Source organism: Coregonus clupeaformis, unplaced genomic scaffold, assembly GCF_020615455.1.
Source record: "Coregonus clupeaformis isolate EN_2021a unplaced genomic scaffold, ASM2061545v1 scaf0685, whole genome shotgun sequence".
NCBI classification, from domain to species: Eukaryota; Metazoa; Chordata; class Actinopteri; order Salmoniformes; family Salmonidae; genus Coregonus; species Coregonus clupeaformis.
Window position 1 is genome coordinate 147,500 of NW_025534140.1, and position 8,092 is coordinate 155,591.

Genomic DNA, 8,092 nt, shown 5'->3' on the forward strand with positions numbered 1-8,092 from the left:
GTATGTCCCGTGTAGCTCAGTTGGTACAGCATGGCGTTTGCAACGCCAGGGTTGTGGGTTCGTTTCCCACGGGGGGATAGTATGAAAATGTACAGTGGGGAAAAAAAGTATTTAGTCAGCCACCAATTGTGCAAGTTCTCCCACTTAAAAAGATGAGAGAGGCCTGTAATTTTCATCATAGGTACACGTCAACTATGACAGACAAATTGAGAATATTTTTTCCAGAAAATTACATTGTAGGATTTTTAATGAATTTATTTGCAAATTATGGTGGAAAATAAGTATTTGGTCACCTACAAACAAGCAAGATTTCTGGCTCTCACAGACCTGTAACTTCTTCTTTAAGAGGCTCCTCTGTCCTCCACTCGTTACCTGTATTAATGGCACCTGTTTGAACTTGTTATCAGTATAAAAGACACCTGTCCACAACCTCAAACAGTCACACTCCAAACTCCACTATGGCCAAGACCAAAGAGCTGTCAAAGGACACCAGAAACAAAATTGTAGACCTGCACCAGGCTGGGAAGACTGAATCTGCAATAGGTAAGCAGCTTAGTTTGAAGAAATCAACTATGGGAGCAATTATTAGGAAATGGAAGACATACAAGACAACTGATAATCTCCCTTGATCTGGGGCTCCACGCAAGATCTCACCCCGTGGGGTCAAAATGATCACAAGAACGGTGAGCAAAAATCCCAGAACCACACGGGGGGACCTAGTGAATGACCTGCAGAGAGCTGGGACCAAAGTAACAAAGCCTACCATCAGTAACACACTACGCCGCCAGGGACTCAAATCCTGCAGTGACAGACGTGTCCCCCTGCTTAAGCCAGTACATGTCCAGGCCCGTCTGAAGTTTGCTACAGTGCATTTGGATGATCCAGAAGAGGATTGGGAGAATGTCATATGGTCAGATGAAACCAAAATATAACTTTTTGGTAAAAACTCAACTCGTCGTGTTTGGAGGACAAAGAATGCTGAGTTGCATCCAAAGAACACCATACCTACTGTGGGTGGAAACATCATGCTTTGGGGCTGTTTTTTCTGCAAAGGGACCAGAACGACTGATCTGTGTAAAGGAAAGAATGAATGGGGCCATGTATCGTGAGATTTTGAGTGAAAACCTCCTTCCATCAGCAAGGGCATTGAAGATGAAACGTGGCTGGGTCTTTCAGCATGACAATGATCCCAAACACACCGCCCGGGCAACGAAGGAGTGGCTTCGTTAGAAGCATTTCAAGGTCCTGGAGTGGCCTAGCCAGTCTCCAGATCTCAACCCCATAGAAAATCTTTGGAGGGAGTTGAAAGTCTGTGTTGCCCAGCGACAGCCCCAAAACATCACTGCTCTAGAGGAGATCTGCATGGAGGAATGGGCCAAAATACCAGCAACAGTGTGTGAAAACCTTGTGAAGACTTACAGAAAACGTTTGACCTGTGTCATTGCCAACAAAGAGTATATAACAAAGTATTGAGAAACTTTTGTTATAGACCAAATACTTATTTTCCACCATAATTTGCAAATAAATTCATAAAAAATCCTACAATGTGATTTTCTGGATTTTTTTTCCTCATTTTGTCTGTCATAGTTGATGTGTACCTATGATGAAAATTACAGGCCTCTCTCATCTTATTAAGTGGGAGAACTTGCACATTTGGTGGCTGACTAAATACTTTTTTCCCCCACTGTATGCAATCACTAACTGTAAATGACTAAAATGTAAATGTAATATTTTTCTTTCGGAATGTAGTGAAGTAAAAGTTGTCCAAAATATAAATAGTAAAGTACAGATACCCCAAAAAACGACTTAAGTAGTACTTTAAATTATTTTTACTTCAGTACTTTACACCACTGGGCATTGTGTTGTGTGACAAAACTTCACATTTTAGAGTTTTTTTTTTTTAAACGGGGTATCTTATATATCCCAGCTTTACATAGGGTGGAAGATAGGCTTACCCTGGCGTAACGTTTTGATAACAGTGTAAATCTCTCTAGGACAAGGTGACTTTGATAAATATATTCACCTGCATTTACCCCCCCCCCAAAATGAAATGCTAATTAGCTGCTAATGTGGCTATCCTAAAGAACTACAAATGCCATGATGATCTGGACAAGACTGCCAAATCGAGGCAAAGGTAAGGATCTCTGGATTAACTATATAATGTTAGCTAAATGTAGTAATGAATAAATAGGCTACATTCATTTAAATAGACAATTCTGATGGGGGGCACTTACCCCACGACTTTAAAAAACGCACCTTTTCTAAAAAAAAACATTTAATTAAATAACTCAAAAAGTGTAAACTGTAGCAATTTTTTTCCCTTTATAGTTTATTAGCCTAAGCATGACCTTCATCCACATAATTCCCCCCCCCAAATGTTGCTTTTTTGTGTCAGCAATTAGACATTGTTCTTAGGGGGGGCGAGTTACCCCCTAGTACCCTACCGCCAGTCTCCTCTAGGTACATAGGATGGCTACTTCCCAACCAGAACCCTGGCCTGATGCGAACGTGAGTAGATTACGTTGAAAACAACGGTCGGCCATCTTGGAGACAGTCTCTACCTCTTATACCTCAGTGGTCAGGCGGGCACCATTCTTCAGATAAAGAAAAAAGAGCTAAAACTGTGCTGTCAAGACAATAGCTGTTGTGTCCGTTTCAAATGTATTACTACAGTTATGTAATAGCACGTTTCAACTTTCTAATTTATAAAGAACATTTCATAACATGCTAGGTCACAAATACGTCAAGGTATTATCAAGTTTGGTAAAGGTTTTAGCTATGTGTTATTTGTGTGTCAAACCGAGTGAGTGAAGAACATGATAAAAACTATTTTACAAGTCACATAGCTAACTAGAGACTTTGGGTTTGTCTGCGTGATTGAATGTACATCATTTCGTCAAGATAATTTAATAAATAATCAATTCATTTGAGATTTCTGAGTTCGTTTACATCAACATACTTCACTGCAGACAGTGCGGATGCATTAGAGAGAGAGAGAAGTTGACGGTTGCACTACTATTTTGAAGCTGTCTGAATGTAAAGTCCAGCAGTTTTCTACATGTGTTGTAATCTAGGGTTTGAACCGGTTCTCCCGAAAATGAACCGGAAACTAAAGTGTTATATACTTTTCAGTAATAGCCGTTATTTTAAAAGCATGGAATCCATGTAATAACCTTATTTTACTTTCCTGGCATTTTGTTCTCTAGTCCCACAAAAATCGCAACAACCCAGGTAACAAGGACCGTAACTGAGACATTTGTAACATTCCCCTTAAGTCTTCCAGAGGTACTGAATGTCATAGCCTGTTTGGGACATTACAGGCACATTCATAACGTTTCTAATAAGTATTATAGAGGTTATAAATATCTGGTCGCTATACGGACATCATGGGAACTTTAAAAACGTTCCTTGGTAGTCCATGAAAGGTTCTGAATATCATGTTATTAGGAACATTTCATAACGTTACATTTAGAGCTATGGTTTTTGTCTTCATGTAACGTTACAATCAGAATGATAGAAATACATTTTGTAACGTTGTCTGTAAGTCAAGTGGTGGTACACTTGTAACGTTGTCTTTCTAAGTGTGTAGGAACATTTGTTAGGTTCTAAATAAGTACTTTAGATCCCAAGATATTGGGGCCAGCATAAAGGAAGTGGATCCAGCTCTTCCCCTCCGCAATATATTTTTCCATAATTCTACCGATTTAATAAATGTATGGAAATTAATAATGTCATTTTGACCTCAGTATAGGCCTATGGAAGAGGGAACGATACCTACAAATAATATTTTTTTATTATATTAATTTATGAATGTAGCCTATAATAATTTTTATAAAGCAGCTAGCAGTAGTGGTGGCACGACGACGGTTCAACCTGAATATTCCTTTTGACTCCATTATCCGTCATTGCAAATATAGAAGTGGGTGTGGCAACTAACAATACTGAGGCTGGAGCCAGAAAGAAACACCTACCGTACTAATTGGTAAAAGTGAAACAACACAGCTGAACACCGAAGACGCCATTGACTCCGACTGACCGAACACAGTTCACCTCTTGGAAGTTTTTACGAAAGGTAAGTTATCCGGCGTGTACTATTTACACCAAGTAACTTAGTGTACTCCCAGCTCCCCAGATAAAGACATTTTGATGATGTCAGGCTATCTAACTAGCGAGGAAGCTTGCCAGTTAGCTAATTAGCCAGTTGGCTAATAGATAGTTTAGCCTAGCTATGTTACTTGGATAGTGCCGCGTGCAACCACAGCCTGTGTTACAGGGTTGAGTAATCGTGTTCTTAGGTCCTGATGAAGAACAACATTGGTCTATTACTAGCATAAGCACGTAAAAATATATAACGCATGATACGGCTTGATACATTTTTACTAAAGGGCTGACTAAATTTAATCAATCCAGATAATGAAAAGTGCAATTTATCCGTTCTATAACACATAACATTATTCAAATGCCTTGCAGTGTCAGATAGCCTGAGAAGCTGTAGTCATCTCTTTCCTCATTTAAGTTCTGATTCAAGATGGATATTATGGATAACGTCTTGGCTCTGTCGCAGCCGGCCGCGACCGGGAGACTCATGGGCGGCGCACAATTGGCCCAGCGTCGTCCAGGGTAGGGGAGGGAATGGCTGGCAGGGATGTAGCTCAGTTGATAGAGCATGGCGTTTGCAACGCCAGGGTTGTGGGTTCGTTTCCCACTGGGGGCCAGTATAAAAAAATAAAAAATAAGAGCGTCTGCTAAATGACGTAAATGTCTTGGGTAGAAGAGATTAAAGTTCTTTCCGTTTCTTTACTTAGTGTTCTAAAGATTGAAAATGTCTTCAAAAAAGGTAAACCTATGTGTTGTCTAACTGGTTATTCATTTTAAATGGACAAGTAAGGCAGTCCAATTTCATTTTGTACTGTATGTGTAGAGCCATTGTCATATCATTGTTTCATCATTTTCAGACTGTTAAATCCTCTGGTGTAATACGAATGTCGAGTACTTCAAGAAAGAGAGAATACAATAGAATCTGGACTAAATTGTCAAGGGAGAAAACCAACCTTGAGAAAAAAAGGGTAGAGAAGGAAGTCAATGACAATGAAAGTGGATCTAGTCTCATCAGCCAGTCTGACACCAAGAGTGAAGATACCAGTTCTACTGAATCTGAGAGGAAAATTGAGTCAGATAGTGAAGTTGAGGCAGTGGAAGGTACTCCTCCAAGACTGCCAACACACGCTGAGGAAGAGTCAGATGGTGAACTCCAGGCAGTAGGTGGTACTCCTCCAAGACTGCCAACACACGCTGAGGAAGAGTCAGATGGTGAACTCCAGGCAGTAGGTGGTACTCCTCCAAGACTGCCATCACACAGTGACATAGATTCAGAGACTGAAGCCAATGCTGGTTGTGCAATTCAGGAGACAACTGACTCTGACAATGATGATGTTGAAAAATATTCTACCTTCAAAGAGGACCTGGCAACCTGGATAAGTGATTTCCAAGTGAAACACAATGCTGTTGATGCACTTCTGAAGATGCTGCAGTCTAATGGTCACCCAGATTTGCCTTCCACTGCTAGAACTCTCCTAGAAACCACCAATGTTTTTGTTGAAGTCAAGTCTAATGTGGAGTTTGTCAGATTTAAAGTGAAGGTGGAGTTAGTGAAACATCTAAGCATCTATCCTAAATCTGTGGTTGGAGATTTGAATCTTTTAGAAATATCCCTTAATCTGGATGGTCTCCCTTTGTTCAAAAGTACCAATATGTCGTTATGGCCACTTTTGTGCTCTATCAATCTCTCACCACCCACAGTGTTTCCTCTGTCACTTGCAATGGCATCATGGAAACCAAGCTCCCTGGAATTCCTCAATGACACTTTACTGGAGCTTAAAGAGTTGATGCAGACCGGCTTGAAGTGGGGAGACACAACACTGCTAGTGAAAGTTTGTTCTGTAACATGTGATGCCCCTGCAAAAGCCATGGTGAAATGCATAAAGATGTATTCTGGGTACTATGGCTGTGACGGGTGCACTCGTGTTGTGCTTACCATCTTGCACAGCCTGTAGCAAGCCCCATTTAGCTACAGCCAAGTTCACAAGCTGTATTCGTTATGCAAACTATCTTGGCTGGTAAATCAAGAGACTGAACAGTGTGGAATTGGTGTTTAGTTTTTCTGCACAGGGCATACAGCATTATTATGTTGTACATTTAGTAAAAGAGAACAATGTTGAAGTTGTACCAGAGCAGTGGGTGGAGAAGAGAGATGGGGTGAGTTGATCAGTTAAATGGTTTACCCTTTTTAGGCAAAGAGATGGATAAATAGTTCACTTTAAACAGTGTCTCATATCCTGCAGGTCCTGTGTTGCTACTGGCCAAGAAATGCCATTAATAGAGGAGACCGGCCTGACAAAATATTATGGGAGTAGTACAGAATTTCCATCTTTTCATCAACTGGTAAAATAATATGTTACTGTCCATCCACTCCCGTTTATATTGCCATGTATGCTTGGTTGGGTGGCTCTGGAGCAGGTTGCATCAGTTGAACATACTCCTACACGTAAGGCTAGTTACAACGTAGAATATGTTCTAAGCCAGGCGTAAACCTGTGTCACCACCTGGTTGTAAATAATAGCTTTTGCTACGCCAGGGTGTAAAAACGAAGTGTAATGCGGGGTAGACGTATAGTATATATCTATAACTAGTTTCCAAGGTAAGTGTTTCATGACTAGTCATGTCGCATCTTGTTCAATTTTCTAAATCATTACGTCGGGCGTAGGTAGGTCCAACTTATCTCTTACACCTTATCGTCTAACTGGTGCAACCCACTTCTGGTCAGTAGAGTCAGGAACTTCCCCCTCTTAAGTACTATATGTATTGGCTGAAAGTATTACCATGTGAATTACAAATACTCAATAGCCGGTTTGCCAGTGTTAATAGGAAACTATTTATGACAATGTTTATTGCACGTACAGACAATTACTCTGTGGCAGAGCAACGAGCCAAACGGGGGGTTGACACCTCCAATGTTGAATCTGACGAGGAACCAGCGAAGAGGGCGGTGACTAAACCAATCAGATTCCGTGTAGAGCCACCTGGTGAGGATTTCTTAACTGCTCTTATTCCATTGTGTGTATTACATGCATCAGGAAGTAGATGAAATAAAATAGTATTTTTTTGTATTGTCCTTCGTAAGATGATGATGGAAGTGAAGCACTCCAGAAAAAGACAAATGAACCCAGACAAGCCCAGCGTACAGTGCCACAGCTTCCACCAGCCCCTAGTAGTAAGATGCTGCATTAGGCTACTAGGTAATTGAATGTATAATCAGCAAGTTGATGGTAAGTTTTACACACATTCAAGTATGTTGGTGAAGAAAAGCTTACAGTTAATGCAAGTACTAGTCTTAAATTGAGATGGCATGAAATCATGACCTAATGACAGTCGATATGACAAGAAATTACCACACCCATCTGATCTTGACATACTTGATTATTTAGTGACCAAAAGTGTAACAGTTCTTTATTTGTTTATTTTTAGTAACTTCAAGAGCCAGTGTCTTTGAAAAAGACCCTACAACAAGGTACATCATGTTTCAAGTCTGATAAACAAGCCTACTTTCTCAAAGTTCTGTTCCTACCAACTGTATGGGATGAACAGGAAAATCTGTTAAGTGTGTACTATAAATGGGCGGCAGGTAGCTTAGTGGGTAAGAGCGTTGTGCCAGTAACCGAAAGGTTGCTGGTTCTAATCCCCGAGCTGACTAGGTGAAAAATCTGTCGATGTGCCCTTGAGCAAGGCACTTAACCCTAATTGCTCCTGTAAGTCGCTCTGGATAAGAGCGTCTGCTAAATTACAAAAAAATAAAAAAATAAAATAAATAAATGTGGTAACGGTTTGACATCTGTGAAATTCTCTGAAGTTGCAGATGCAGAGGACTTGAGGCCATGTGCCACCTCAAGCCAGAGCGACAGTAAGTGTCTGGTTGTAGTTTTAGGGTAAACAATTAGTTTTAAGGTAAACAATTGAATTGTATGAAATATTATAGCTTTACAAACATTTTAAAGGCACTCAATAGAATACAATTACCATCATATTTTTGCATATT

The 8,092-nt window shown here is 40.3% G+C and overlaps 1 long non-coding RNA gene across 2 annotated transcripts; it reads left to right on the forward strand.

Moving 5' to 3' along the window:
* Positions 1-4,010: 4,010 nt before the first annotated feature.
* LOC121565088 lies at positions 4,011-7,268 on the forward strand. Of its 2 annotated transcripts, none has more exons than XR_006659006.1 (3): positions 4,011-4,072; positions 6,960-7,082; positions 7,181-7,268. It is a non-coding gene; the product is annotated as an uncharacterized LOC121565088 (long non-coding RNA). The 2 variants fall into 2 exon arrangements; XR_006659005.1 differs by lacking the exon at positions 4,011-4,072 and adding an exon at positions 6,379-6,441.
* The last annotated feature ends 824 nt before the right edge of the window (positions 7,269-8,092 follow it).